Below are 9,294 nucleotides of genomic sequence, written 5' to 3' on the forward strand. Positions count from 1 at the left end.
AATATTACAACCTAGCTGATTAGTAATCTTTTTGTAATAATTACCATAGGAAATAAAATGTATAAACATAATATAGGTTTTTGGTTTTTAATCACACTTTCACTTCATCACTGAATCAGATAAAAATTATTTTGCATAAGCGTTTGAACTTATAATTTGATGTGTCCTCTAAACCTTTGATGGTGGGCTAAATATGTTTTATGTTGAACTGTTTTCATTTGAATGGAGGTCTTCTTTTCTGAATTCCCATGGTGCATTGACCACGCTTCTCGTTAATTCTGTAATCTTTCCATGATTTGGCAGCTGGTCTGCTGGCACAAGCTGCTTGAGGTGGGACCTGTAGGTCCTCTGCTTGAGGATGTGTTGATAAAGTAAAAAGCTTACTTTAATTGTACTGGAGAGTTTCTGCCCATTAATCAGTACGTTTTATGGATTTTGATTTTGACGTGAGTTTTCCTTCGCAGGCATGCAATGTTTCACTAAAGTACTTGCATCGTTGGCTCATGGAATTTCAAGGCTGTTAAAATAAGCTCGCTTATTGAACTTTCCGGTGGGTACCTTCTTTTTCTTTGTTTAGCATTAGGTCTTCTATTTATAAACGCAGTGGTTCAATATACCAGTGCCATAACATCAGTAAAAGTTTCTTTTGGTTAATCACTAGAGATGATAAAGGACGGGGTATGGTGAAGAATCAGGTTTGGGATAGAAGATAACAAGATAGAGAATTTAGATTGGCGCCTAAAAAATCAGTGTTGCCAACATACGGGATGAAACATGAATGCTAAAACATTACACTCTCCCTAAATTCGCGTGATTTCCTGCTAACCTTAAGCAAAATGGCTAAATTTGGCATTGCTCTGAAGCAACTTTAGACAAGAAAGGGTATAATTACAAACTGTATATGAAAAATTTTATTCTTGGGAAGCAATTGAAACAGCTGGAGTGGTATGGTGAAGAATCAGGTTGGGATAGAAGATACCAAGATGGAGAATTTAGATTGGCGCCTAAAAAATCAGTGTTGCCAACATACGGGATGAAACATGGATGCTAAAACATTACACTCGCCCTAAATTCGCAGGATTTCCTGCTTACCTTAACAAAATGGCTAAATTTGGCATTGTTCTGAAACAACTTTGGGCAAGAAAGGGTTAAATGATAAACTTTAATTGAAAAATATTATGTTCGCAAACAATCGAAACAAGATGCAGTGTTATGTTGAAGAGCCATATTGGAGATAGACGTTAACAAGATAGATGATTTAATTGGCGCCAAAACAAGCAGTGTTGCCAATACACGGGGCGGTGAACATGGGAGGTAAAACACTACACCAGCCTTAAACTCATGGGATTAGTCAAATTTTAGCAAATTTACTAAATTTGTTATTGGTCTGAAGAAATGTTGGGCAGGAATGGGTCATATTGACTTTAACTGTATCTCAGTTTTAAGGACTACGGATTAATTTAATAAAATAACAAAGTTTTTGATGTTTTAAACGGAATAGTGATGACTATCAAAATATTTTATAAACAGACATAACTTTAAATTGCAAGATGAAAATCGTCGACAATTCTAACTGAAAAATACTGCTTCAAAAAGAATACTCTGCCCATTATGAATGCTTTTCTCACTTTTTCACCAGACATATCTTTAGTGTACAAAAATAAACTTCATTCTATTTTGCATCTAGAACATCATACAACTAGTCCACATACACTGTACTTAAGGTACTATTCAGAATACCCTACATGAAGCTATCTAATCAAATATAATTTTCACGGATGGATCGAAGTTAAAGGGGAATGTAGGCTACTACAACCCAATTAAGAATTACAAAAAAAATAATGCTACCATCATGTATATCATTTTTAATGCTGAAATTTATGCGCAGACAAGAGCCCTTACTTAAGTTGTCATATTGGAATGGAATAAATTTTGCATAGTCTCGGACAGTATCAGCTACATAAAGCAGATCCAGCAATTTCATACAAACGCAATTAATGCCATATACGACTTACAATCTCTGCAGAAAAAGGTAGTTTTATGCTTGAGGCGTGGATATTGTAGTATCCGTGGTACAGAGGTAGCCGACCAATTGGCCAAAGAAGCACGGGGAACATCAAAATACCAAGCTGCCGAAGACGGAGGCAAAAACGCCTCTTCATTCAAAAGTTTATGCGAGAATAGAGCATGTGGTACACCGGGGAAATGCGGGTTTGGTATTTAAATCCGTTGCCCGAAAATGGGTCACAATCTTGGTTCTATAGAATTAATGGCGCAAAAGAATTTTTGCTTCGATATCCCGCTCAAACTACTGTATTTGCGGTGCATAAAATTATCCGTAGAGCTGCTCCAAACTGCGAGACGTGCGAAGAACCGGAAAGCATAAAGCATATAATTTTGACGTGCCCAGAATAAGAAACGGAGTATAATATATATTATAAACTCCGTCCAGGGTGATGGTGATGGTGATGAGGATACTAGGATGCGGGGTTTGTACTCTTCAGGCTCTGCAGCCTTCTGACTTATTGTACCTTCCTAGTTCCTTAGTTCAGTGCAATCGACTAAATCCTTCTTCACAAAAGTATTATGTCATAGATTGTTGCTGCTACAATTTCATTCCCTAGATTTTTCTGTATGCTAGGTTAAATCTCCATTGACCTCGGGACTCTGATTATGACAGACGTCTAACGTTCCGTGGACAAATGTCGATTTGGGAGGCTGAAGGAAACGTTCTTCTATGCATCCTATCGGCTGATGAATCCAAGTTCACCTCTGGCATACTAAACCGTTGGAAGTTTTGAAGGTGGGCGAGAATTTCGTACTCTTCTTATCATCAGGTGGTTCACAGTATCAACGTTCGGTGTTGACTTCTCGGAAATAAATTAATTGGGGCTTATTTCTACAAATGGTGCTCAGTCCTTCAATTTTTTGATGGAGGTTGTACCAACATTGCTGATAATGTTCCTCTGCAACAACGTCAAAGAATGATTCTCCAGCTTGATGGATGACCCACACACAATTCTTTGCAGAGACGTTATTTGAATAGCTGGATAGGACCATGGCTCGATCTGTTGGCCTCCTCGGTCACCCGATGTAACTCCACTTGACTATTTTATGTGGGTCCGTTTAAAATCAATGTCTACGCCAATCATAACCCAACAGTCTCAGTTGAAAAACAGCGCCAAAGTATAGAAAATGTTTGTCGATCCATCTCCTCAAATCTATCGCTCTGAGCACCGGTGAAGAGAGGTTAAAAAGAGCAAATCTTTGCATCTTTACGCAAGGCAGCCAGTTCGAGCATGAAATCTCATTAATAAATAGCAAACCAAATGACCCAAGTTTTTCAAACTTTTTGCTCTAACTTTATCATTTTTTGATCAATTTAAAATCCGATTGCACCATTGTTTTCGGCGTAAAAAATCCTTTAAAATGATATGTCAGGATGTTTAGGGTTGCAATTGAAATTATGAAGTTGAACTGGTTGAACTAAGCCTGAGGTACCCAATATAATTTTTTTACAAAAATAAGGTAAACAAATGAAACTAGGCTAAAATATTATATATATATATACATATATATACATGTATATATATACATANATATATACATATGCCAGTCAGTACAGGGTGACTGGCGATAAGTGTCGAAAATTTCAACGATAAAGAAGTAATTTTCAGGTTTTGGGTGCCTTTTAATTTTTCGACTTAGGTCCACTAAATTGCTTATAAATTTCAGAATTACTGACTGTACCAAAATCTGGTTTGTGCCATCTGAAAGAACGTTAAATTTTCTGTAAGGAAATATATTTACATTGCAGAATTTATGAAAAAATTCTTCACGAAAAATTCAGAAAAAAATGTTGAAATTTGGATTACTTTTTTTAAATGTTGGATTGATAACTGTTATAACTACAAACTCCTGGAGCTTTGCGAATTCCCTCAAAAGTTCTGGATTCAATTAACTTCCAGCTGTGTACTCACCTTTTTGGATTACGTTTCTGGAAGGCCCAAAAATTTTGAATCTCGTTTAAAAAACTGGTGTCAATGAAGGGGGCCACGTTCAATTTTTCCAGGAAATCCGTCTGGTTCTTGAGTTTCGTGTGTGTGTGTGTGTGTGTGTGTGTGTGTGTGTGTGTGTGTGTGTGTGTGTGTGTGTGTGTGTGTGTGTGTGTGTGTGTTATATATATATAGGAAATTGAAAGCTGTGTAAAAAAGGTCCTATGAAACTGTGTCCGCAAACCCTTCAGTTCCGAGCTACAGGCAAAAAAACCATGAAAACCACGTTTTTTGACCTTATTTGTGAAATTGTCACTAAACCGTTAGCCTGACCGTAAAACAGCTAGAAACAACATCTGTAGAGGATTAATTTTCGCATCGAATGAGATTAAAACCAGCCTGATCGGTTGAAAATTTTATTTTTTAGCGATTTTTCGAAGTTAGGAGGTGAAGGGGTACACAAAATTCACCATTTCGGACATTTTTATCAAAAATTCACAACTTGAACACCCTATCAAAAAATTCTCAGTTATGTTCATTAAAAGATGCGTACACTTGTTCTATCTAAAATTGTTAAATAAGCCGTTCAGATTTTTCGTACATTATTTCATTCAATAGGGGGTACCCATCAGAAAACAGTAACATTCGATTTGGGTGAAAAGCAGTAAATTAGCCAAAATTCAAATGTTTCATGAATCGGACTGGAGTTGGTCTAATGTGACGGAGGATTCGATCACCAACAAACGAGGTTTGTAACGGAGAATTTTTTGATAGGGTGTTCAAGTTGTGAATTTTCGATAAAAATGTCAGAAACGGTGAATTTTGTGTACCCCTTCACCTCCTAACTTCGAAAAATCGCGAAAAATAAAATTTTCAACCGATCAGGCTGGTTTTAATCTCATTCGACACAGAAATTAATCCTATACAGATGTTGTTTCAAGCTGTTTTACGGTCACGCTAACGGTTTATTAACAATTTCACGAATAAGATCAAAAAACGTGGTTTTTCATGGTTTTTTGCCTGTAGCTCGGAAATGAAGGGTTTGCGGACACAGGTTCATAGGATCTTTTTTACACAGCGTTAAATTTCCTATAAGATCTGGAAGTGTGGCTGAATCGATTGGGGCCACCCTGTCTATATATAATTATATTATGTATATAAAAATATATATACAAATATATTTATTTATTTTTAAAAAATTCGTCGACGAGTATATCTTAAATTTTCTTGCCTCCGGTTGCTTTCAAGCTTCTCGTTTTTTATGCGCTATATATCGGGTTGTCCGGAAAATAATGCAGGATTTTAAGTTTTCATTAAAAAAAATCTATATAAAATATTCTGTTTACGTTTACAGGATTACTCATTTGTATGAATGTCAACACTTATTAATCCTCTTCCAAATGATATTGTTTGTTTACCTCTGTAGCATTCCGCTACTTGGAAATAATTCAGTCATCCTTATAATGTCAAAGCGAGAATTTCGTACGATTTTCTTTTACGAGTTTAAACTCGGCCGAAGCGGAGCCCAAACGGCTAGAAACATTAACCAAGTCTGGGGCGAGGGTTGTGTTAATGAGTGCACTGTGCAAAGGTGGTTTAAAAAATTTCGGGAGGGAGATTTCAGCCTTGAAGATGAAGAAGGTCGTGGAAGGCCTTCCTCTCTTAATGATGATGTTCTGCGATCAGTGGTGGAAGAAAACCCCAAAACAACTGTTCGAGAACTTGCAGAGCAACTCAAAGTCAGTAAAACGACCGTCGCTGACCACCTCAAGGCGATTGGAAAAGTGAAAAAACTCGAAAATTGGGTTCCACACTCATTAAACGATCGCCAAAAAAATCAGCGCTTTGATGTTTGTGCATCACTTCTTTGTCGAAACAAAAATGACCCATTTCTGGCCAGAATTGTTACATGTGACGAAAAGTGGATTCTCTACGATAACACTAGACGTTCTGGACAGTGGCTCGACAAAGGAGAAGCTCCAATACATTTTCCAAAGCCCCCAACTCATCAAAAAAAGGTAATGGTTACGGTATGGTGGGCTTCATTTGGTTTAATACACTACAGCTTCTTAAATCCTGGCGAAACCATCAATGCTGAATCATACTGTAACCAAATTAATACCATGCATCAGAAATTGGCAGTAATGAAGCCCTCTTTGGTCAATCGGAAAGGGCCCATTTTGTTGCATGACAACGCTCGACCACATGTGTCACGTGTAACGTCACAAAAATTATTGGAGCTTGGCTATGAAACTTTGCCTCACCCACCCTACTCTCCGGACCTCTCGCCTACTGACTACCATTTTTTTAGACACCTGGACCACTACTTACAACACATAATATTCAAAAATCAAACGGAACTGGAAAATGCATTTATTGACTTTATCAATTCTAAAAATTCTGAATTCTACTCAGACGGAATTAATAAGTTACCAACACGTTGGGAGAAATGTATTGAGAGTATGGGAAATTATTTCGATTAAAGAACATTGCTTTAAAGTAACTAGTTTCTTTTTTTTTGTTTAATACCGAAATCCTGCATTATTTTCCGGACAACCCAATAGAATTAATTATAAATTATTATTTCTATCTTTATATAGGTTTAAATAAAAATTTTCTTCTTTGGTAGAAAAAATGTGAGGCTTGCATGCTGAGTGTAGTAAACGCAGTGATGGACTGCTTTGCTTTAAAAGCCATTAACTATTGCCTGGGAAGAACTCCAGGATTTGAGGGATTATCAGGAACTCAGGATCGGAGTTACTGAGGAGGATCGCTGGGTAGTCTGCAAATGTGAGTGGGGTTTGTGGATGTAATAGAATGTCAGCTGTGTAAATCTAGTATAGTGTCGGGGTCAGCACAGAACCCTGAGGAACACCAGGACGGATAGGGAAATATGCAGGATATAGAAGGTATAGGGAATCCATTCATAACCATCCCTGAAGCAAACCAAGATGACAAAATCGATCAAAAGCTTGCCTTCGTCAAGAAAAGCCCTAGAACAATACTGCCCCATATCAAAATAGGAGAAGATAATGTCTACCTAGGTTGGTCAGTTGAGAAGCACTTGCGCAAACCAAATTGATGTTTGCTATTATATTTTGAAAAAAAATTCAATGGGAACTTTTTTAATTTTTACCCAAATTTGGTAGTAGGTTGTTGGCCTGCCTGTATGACTGTTGGTTTTTTGTTATGGATTCAAGCTATGAGGAAGTAGAAAGAACAGGATTAAATACATAGGAATTATGATAACATTTTATTGGGTAGGTGTTGGAGAATTTTCAGAGTTACAAGATCAAAATCTAGAGCAATTCTTAAAATTGAAATAAATTTATATTGTGAAAGTTTGACCTTTTTTTTAAATCTATACAATTTATTCACCCAGACAATATGTGAATACTTTCCATGAGCGAAAAGTTCTTTGTTGCAAACAACTGCCGACTAAACAAGAAAAATCGGACTTTTTTTAATTGAACCCGTTTTCTCACATGACATCGCGAAGTTTAAATTTGCTCCGATGACTGGGCAAAACTCTTCCTTGGAAGAATGAAGCACATTTTCACCAGTCGTCCAGGATAGCATTCGAGATTTTGTTTCGATATTATTTACCAATCCGCTATAATGTATTAATCATAATGCCATTATCGACTGCCTATATTTGAGTATATACAGTAATTTTAATATATTGTTATATTGAGTTTTGGGGGTCAAAAAGCTTACATTTTCGGCGCTTTTGAGATGGTAGAAGCACTCGCCGCCGTGGGCAGGAACAGACTAACCGTGGTTAATCAGGCGCATAGGTGATCAGCCGCCCTCTTCCCACCGTCACGTGCTTCACCGGCTCTTTTGGTATGAGAGAGATAACCGGTGGAAAATTTGGAAATTGGAAACCCACGGAGCGGCTGATTAACACGCCACCCGGGGGACGACGACTTTCGTTTCGCCCGGCTTTGTATGTCCGAATAGGTGTTTCTGATGAAAATGTGACTAAGCCCAAGAGGAAAATATTTCGAGCAATAATAAATTATATCAAATGTTGTTGATCAGCTCCAGAGATATTAAAAAAATTGCGGTTTTTTTTTCAATGTGTTCAGACCACACAGTCTACATACAGGTTTAGGCCATACAGTCAAAACCCTTAAAACCGATCTTGACCAAATATCATCCCTAAATTATAACTAAAATGTCAATAATTCATCAAAGTTTTCTCAACATCTGTCGAGTAACATGCTAGATATTAAAAAAGCCCTACGTACTGTGAGTAGGAAGGAACTATCTTTTTAAAAAGGATTAAAAAAGTCTGTGAGGTTTTCTTTCCGAAAGTAACGCACTTTTAGTGGCAGATTTTTGCCAATCTGAGCCCCCAAACACTTTTACACCTCACAGTCAAATTCTTTAAAACGGATTTTACCGAAATATCAACCCTAAATTATAACTACAATGGTCAATAATTCTTCAAAATTTGATCAAATTCTGTCGACTAACATGCTAGATATTAAAAAAGTCTGTGAGGTTTTCTTTCAGAAAATAAGGCACCTTTAGTGGTAGATTTTTGCCAATCTGAGCCCACAAATTCTTTTCCACAGTAAAGACAAATTCTTTAAAATAGATCTTGACCAAATATTAACGCTAAATTATAACTAAAATGGTTAATAATCCTTCAAAATTTGATCAAATTCTCTCGACTAACTTGCTAGATATTAAAAAAAGTCTGTGACGTTTTTTTTCCGGTGGTAACGCACGTTTAGTGGTAGATTAGTCCAAATCTGAGACAACAAACATGTTTACGCCCTATAGTCAAATTCTTTAAAACGGATTTTGACCAAATGTCAACACTAAATTATAACTAAAATGGTCATTAATTCTTCAAAATGTTATGAAATTCTATCGACTACTTTCCTAGATATTACAAATGTCTGTAAGGTTTTCCTTCAGGCAATGCACGTTTAGTGGCAGATTATTCCCAATTTGAGACCACGAACTCTTTTACACAGTAAAGACAAATTCTTTAAAATGGATCTTGACCAAATATCAACACTAAATTATAACTAAAATGGTCATTAATTTTTCAAAATTTTATCTACTTCTCTCGACTAACTTGCTAAATATTAAAAAGTCTGTGAGGTTTTCCTTTCGAAGACAACGCACGTTTATTAGTAGATTATTCCTAATCTGAGACCACAAACACGTTTACACCGCACAGTCAAATTCTTTAAAACGGATCTTGACCAAATATTAACCCTAAATTATAACTAAAGTGGTCAATAATTCTGTAGTATTTTATCAAATTCTGTCGACTAAT

This window comes from Cimex lectularius, unplaced genomic scaffold (genome assembly GCF_000648675.2).
Source record: "Cimex lectularius strain Harlan isolate CLEC.00 unplaced genomic scaffold, Clec_2.1 scaffold10, whole genome shotgun sequence".
In the NCBI taxonomy this organism is placed as follows: domain Eukaryota; kingdom Metazoa; phylum Arthropoda; class Insecta; order Hemiptera; family Cimicidae; genus Cimex; species Cimex lectularius.